Here is a 6,000-nt window from a genome sequence, read left to right as displayed (position 1 = left end):
GGAGCCGATCAGTGCGCCCGGCGCGGCTCGGCTCGCTTCGGCCGAACTCGGAGCCGCTCTCTGCGCCCGGCGCGGCTCGGCTCGCTTCGGCCGAACTCGGAGCCGATCAGTGCGCCCGGCGCGGCTCGGCTCGCTTCGGCCGAACTCGGAGCCGCTCTCTGCGCCCGGCGCGGCTCGGCTCGCTTCGGCCGAACTCGGAGCCGCTCTCTGCGCCCGGCGCGGCTCGGCTCGCTTCGGCCGAACTCGGAGCCGATCAGTGCGCCCGGCGCGGCTCGGCTCGCTTCGGCCGAACTCGGAGCCGCTCTCTGCGCCCGGCGCGGCTCGGCTCGCTTCGGCCGAACTCGGAGCCTCTCTGTGCGCCCGGCGCGGCTCGGCTCGCTTCGGCCGAACTCGGAGCCGCTCTCTGCGCCCGGCGCGGCTCGGCTCGCTTCGGCCGAACTCGGAGCCGATCAGTGCGCCCGGCGCGGCTCGGCTCGCTTCGGCCGAACTCGGAGCCGATCAGTGCGCCCGGCGCGGCTCGGCTCGCTTCGGCCGAACTCGGAGCCGCTCTCTGCGCCCGGCGCGGCTCGGCTCGCTTCGGCCGAACTCGGAGCCGATCAGTGCGCCCGGCGCGGCTCGGCTCGCTTCGGCCGAACTCGGAGCCGATCAGTGCGCTCGGCGCGCCTCGGCTCGCTTCGGCCGAACTCGGAGCCGCTCTCTGCCCTCGGCGCGGCTCGGCTCGCTTCGGCCCAACTCGGAGCCGCTCTCTCCGCGTTCGGCTGAGCTCGCCTCGGGTCGGCTCCCTGACGGCGGGCAAGCGGCGCCGCCTCACGTTAAACTCGCCCGGCTCGGGGCTCTCCTGCTGCCGCGTCCCGCGGGCGGCCCGGCCATCGCACGGACACGATCGGGAGCGCGGCGTGGCACAGGAGCTCATTGGGCAGTGACCGCACTCGCGCTAATTAGCGCGCACGAGAGCAGCGGGCTCGGTTCGGCTGAGCTCGGCTCCGTTCAGGCAGCCTCGCAAGCCTGGCCTCGGTTCGCTCGAGGCCGTCAGGTTCCGCCGGTCTCGCCTTGGTTCGGCCGAAGGAGGCGTCGTTCGCTCGTGTTTTTACAAATATCTTTCTATATTGACTGTATATTTCTATATTTAATTTTATACTTCTATAATACTTCCATTATTCCAAATAAAAACCCCGTCTCTAACCAAATAAATAAAAAAACCCTTCTTTTAAAGGATACTGAAATATTTTTTATTTATACTTTGTATAATTATACATTCATATTTTAATTTATCGTTTCTTTGGATGTATTACATTAATAATGATATATTATATATATAAAATTTTAAAATAGATTTAAATTATTATTTAAATTATGTATAATATCTACTGCTACAACTAATTTTTTCTGATATTTTAAATTTTTATATTTATCTGTATGTATTTATTATATATTTCTAAACTTAGATTTCTACCTTTATATTATTTGCATTTATAATTTTTACAATCAAAACACTGCCTATTGACCAATAAAGAAAACCCGCTTTATTTAAGTATTTTAAAAATATTTTCATGTTTATAATTTTCATATTTATATTTATAATTTGTTCAATATTACATGAGAACACACCTGCTCCTGCACCGCAGTGGGGCCCCCTCTCCTGGGGACCTTGGGGTGCCCCAACGGCATCAGAGCCCCGAGTCTTCACCCCCTTCTCCTCTATTTAGAAACTACACTGGAACTTTTTTCTGGAAATAAAGACATTACCTAAATCCTCTCCCCGTGTCCTAGACAGATGGATATTCAGTTATTAGTTGGCTGGGCAGCAGTTTCTTAAATAGAATGATAAACAAGATGTGAACATTTCAGCTACAAGCAAATAGGCAAATCTGAACAAGGTACTGGTGGGCGACCACTGAAGTTATTTTGAAGGAATTTTTTAAACAATAAAATATTGATACCACAAAAATAAAGCAAAAAGCTAACTACTGGCTAAGAAAAAATTAACTTTTGACAGCAACAACATTCCAACCACACAGGCTTTTTCCCGATGTCATACCTTATAACTACCTCTCTTGGGAATTCTCATCATGTATCCCAAAAGGAATAAATACCTCAGAGCGTCCTAAAGCAAAAAGTAGCACACATGAGCTCCTCACACTCCCGGGAGGCCTGCACAGCGTGCACTGAGTCTGCAACAAATTCTGCTCAGTGAGAGTCTGCAAACAAAGGTTCAATTGATGAATTGAACTGATTGTAAAGGGAGGTTTTCTAAGCACAGAAGCACAACAAAGAACAAGCAAAAACAATTCTTAAAAAAAACCTGCAAGTTTTATTTAGCATATATGCGACTGATTTCCACCCTGTGGCTTCTCACTTTGATTCGCGTCTGTAGGTTCAGGAAGATGACAATGCACACTCTGCCCTCCCTGAGCCCCCCACAGCAGCTGAGCGCTGCTCCGTGCGCTCAGATCGTCAGGAACTGGATTGCCCGCATGGACTGGAACTGCTCTGCTGCAGATTCAGGAGAGAGAGGCTGGCTGAGGCGTCGTCCCAATTCCATTTCTGTGTGACGAGAAGCGGTTTGTTCCCAACGGGTGCAACAATCCCCAGCTCGCTTCCATGGTGAGTACCGATGGCACACAAATGGCAGCCTGAGGAAATCGTGTTCTGGGCTCTAAGTGGTCGGGACAGGGTCTGATTTTTTGTTTTGCATCTGTATGATGATTAGTACGACAGGGCCCTGATCGATGACATGGCAGCACAGAATTAAAAACTCCTCAATAGGATTACATCGACTTCTAGGAAAAGACAAAAGCCTAGGACCCTTCTGAAATCTATTTTTAATGCGAAGCACACGGATTGTCACTATGCTGTGCCTTCCAGCTTTTCAAAGCAGCTTACCTCTGAAGACCAGAAAACATTTATTTCTACAGAAACAATGGGCAACCCCCAGGCTAATCTCAGCACTACTGTTTAATAGGGGATCTGCCAGCGTGCCAGTCCAGCTTCAAGTGTGCTTTATTTCAGTCTAACATCCCCTCAAAATTCTTCTCACATCTCCCAACCCTGACATCTTATTTTTCCCTAAAGCTTCTCATCATTAGCAATTTCCAAGTAACATGGTATTTTTACAACATTCAAAAATGTCATGCTGGACTGTGCTAGAGAGTAATTTGCAAATATAAGCTTAGCAAAGTTTGAATTGACTTGTCCAGAGAAAAAACCTACAAGTGAACACCTACACCTGCCTACAAAGAGCTAACAAGCCCCTGGCAGCTGCCAGCATCAAAGCACAGCGGATGTTTCTAATACAGGGTAAGGATAACAATATCACCTTTTGTTCTCTCCAGCTTGTTTTCCCTGCAGTCATATTTTGCTTCTTATGATTTTTTTAGACTCTGCATCTTCTTGGACAGCACCGAGCCCGACGACAAGGATACGAGAGTCTTTCCCTGCCGTAGGGAGAGAACCAGGAAAACAGTTAAAATAAGAACAGGGTAGTTTGAAATTCATACTTCCAATGAGAAGCAGCGCCTTACAAACAGAACAAAAGTAAACAAAGCATGGTACCTCCCTGGGGACAGAAGACTTACAAACTCTCCAGGATTTACAATTCTAGCGACCAACCCCTTCAGGACGGCAGCCAAGTGTCCCATGAGGTGGTGCTGCACCAAAGAACGATCTGAGAGGTTCCAAAGAGTGAAATGCACAATATTTTGCAAAGCCGTAAAATCTTGCAAAATAACAAAAATACAATAGATGTAAACTACAGGGTAAGAGTACAAGTGTTCACTTTAAGAGCTGGAACCATCCAGGTGAGCACCTGATAACTGGATCCTCACCAGAGTTTGAACCCTTCAGGACACAGAAGGGTTTTCCCCAGAAATTTCACAGACTGAGTTTTGATAGAAGTATACTTGCCAGACCCTCAGAAACATCACCCATTCTCCAGGTGTCTGGAGAGAACTGCAAATGGCTCTCACGTAGTTTGAGCTAGCTCTGTAAGGTCTCAGGGTGAATTTCACCAGATGCAACCAAACTGGGCAACTCCCAGTGGGACAGAAGGAACCCAAAGCTTGGGTTCGCAGAGCTGCAGCAAATACTGAGGAAACAAACATAACAGCGTAAAAAATAATAAACCATCCTTTTTTTTTCTCTTGCTTTTGTTTTTTTCTTATTCAGATCAGCATAGCAATTAAAGAGAAGGTGAAAAACTCACCATTACTGAACATTTCATCATCTGTAGGCTGAGCATCCTTAGCACAGAGGACTCCAAAGTTAAAATTCACCGATCCCTGGGAAATAAAACCAAATATTGTATGATAAACAATCAAACAGCAGACGTAAAAATTTGTTTCCTCTAAGGACTTTCGGGTACGTATGTACCTTTGCATACATCCAACACATTGGAACATACACTTTATACCATCTCCTAATAAGTAAAAATTTACCTTTAAACTTTGATAGTACAGCATAAAATTATGAACTTAAATTGGTGATCTGTTATTATTAAGTTGGTGCCTAAAGTTATTTCTGCTGTCAGGTTCAAAAAAACATTAATTTTTTTTACTGGAATGAGCAATTGATTTCAAAGTCATCACAAGCCCACCAAAACACAAAGCAGTATTCACTGGATGGGTCTGTGAGCTAGAAGTAGTTAGGCTTGTACTTCCCTCTTGCTATTCCAGAACCAATAAATCCTGTCAACAAAACCAGGATCTATGGCCCACTGCTGTGAAAGATTCTACGAGGATGATGGTTTGATTTGTGTTTAGAAGTTTTGATTTGAAATGGCCAGTTCAATGGATAAAGACAGTTTAAGTAGTATTACATTGCTATTATTATTATTTCTATTATTATTTTTACTATTACTACTGCTATTGTTATCATCTGCTACTGGAAGAAACAAACCAATAGTACCTATACTTAATTACTTTTATTTCCAGGAAATAATAAAGAAAAAGAACCAAACCAAAAAAAGTCACTTCCTACCTTTTATATCAAGGGATGAAAAATTGCTCTTGGGCTCTTCTCCAATTTATCAAGACTCATAGCACTGAAAGGCAAACAAAACAGTGCTTTATAGAAGGGCAAGTGCACATTTCAAGGCTGAACCACCAACTGATTGCAGTGACAGCAGTTACAACATGAATCGTTCCCAGAGCCTCTGTTAAATGGAATGTTCTGTGGAACTGCCGTTTCTTTCCCAAAACACTAACTTCCAACACTTCCTAATAATATTTTGTATTTTAAAACAAAAGAAGTTAGTGAGACTCTGTGCGGAGGTCAGGTTTAAATTTATTTCCTTCTAAAGCACAGAGCTCTGTTCCATCACCCTTCACTTCGGCTCTACACTGAATCGTGGTGAGCATTTGAGGAGTGCTCAATAATCAATTCTATTTCTCTCTTTTTCTAGCTCTCTCTATTCCTAAATCATTCCAGACAAGTCAAATGAAAAATGAAAAAAACAAGTTCAGCATCAAAGTCACACTTTTTCCCGTTGTCTGGTCAAGAACAGGCTCTAAATCCACTTACTGCTGCCTTCAACGATTCAGACTTGCAAAAGCAGTCTTACATATTTTACAGGTTTATCATAAAACCCACAGAACGCAAGCTCTGAATTACAGGAAAAGGTACACAGGCAAATATCTAAAGGGATCACTTATTAGTAAATACATACCTTGGTAGAGATCGCACTGAGAACCTTTCTGAGGGACTCTAAGGGACGCATGTTTTCTGAGCACCCTATAAACAAGAAAAGCTAGGATATAGTACAGGACATCCCCACTTTTTCTACATATTCAAATGGTATTTTTAATAAAAACAATTCAGTTAAAAAAGAAGGAAGAAAACCAAGCTAATTTTACTCAGCTGTATTTACTGCCGATTTAGAGAAAAATCCCGGGCAGCGTCGGCCGTTGCGGCACACGTCGCGCCGGCAGCAGGGCCTGCCGGGAGTTGGAGTCTCGGGCTGGTAGCCACTCATGTGCCGCGATAGCCGTTGCGTCACACGCCGCG

The 6,000-nt window shown here is 45.5% G+C and overlaps 1 long non-coding RNA gene across 4 annotated transcripts; it reads right to left on the bottom strand.

Moving 5' to 3' along the window:
- Positions 1-2,324: 2,324 nt before the first annotated feature.
- Positions 2,325-5,783, bottom strand: LOC131568566 (uncharacterized). Of its 4 annotated transcripts, XR_009275735.1 has the most exons (5): positions 5,663-5,783; positions 4,975-5,038; positions 4,202-4,277; positions 3,317-4,084; positions 2,325-2,544 (listed from the first exon to the last, which is right to left on the bottom strand). It is a non-coding gene; the product is annotated as an uncharacterized LOC131568566 (long non-coding RNA). The 4 variants fall into 4 exon arrangements; XR_009275732.1 differs by having other exon boundaries at positions 3,317-4,277; XR_009275734.1 differs by having other exon boundaries at positions 2,348-2,722; positions 3,317-4,277.
- Between the last annotated feature and the right edge of the window lie 217 nt (positions 5,784-6,000).

This window comes from Ammospiza caudacuta, chromosome 27, assembly GCF_027887145.1.
Source record: "Ammospiza caudacuta isolate bAmmCau1 chromosome 27, bAmmCau1.pri, whole genome shotgun sequence".
Lineage (NCBI taxonomy): Eukaryota > Metazoa > Chordata > Aves > Passeriformes > Passerellidae > Ammospiza > Ammospiza caudacuta.
This window is presented reverse-complemented; position numbering and strand designations above follow the sequence as displayed.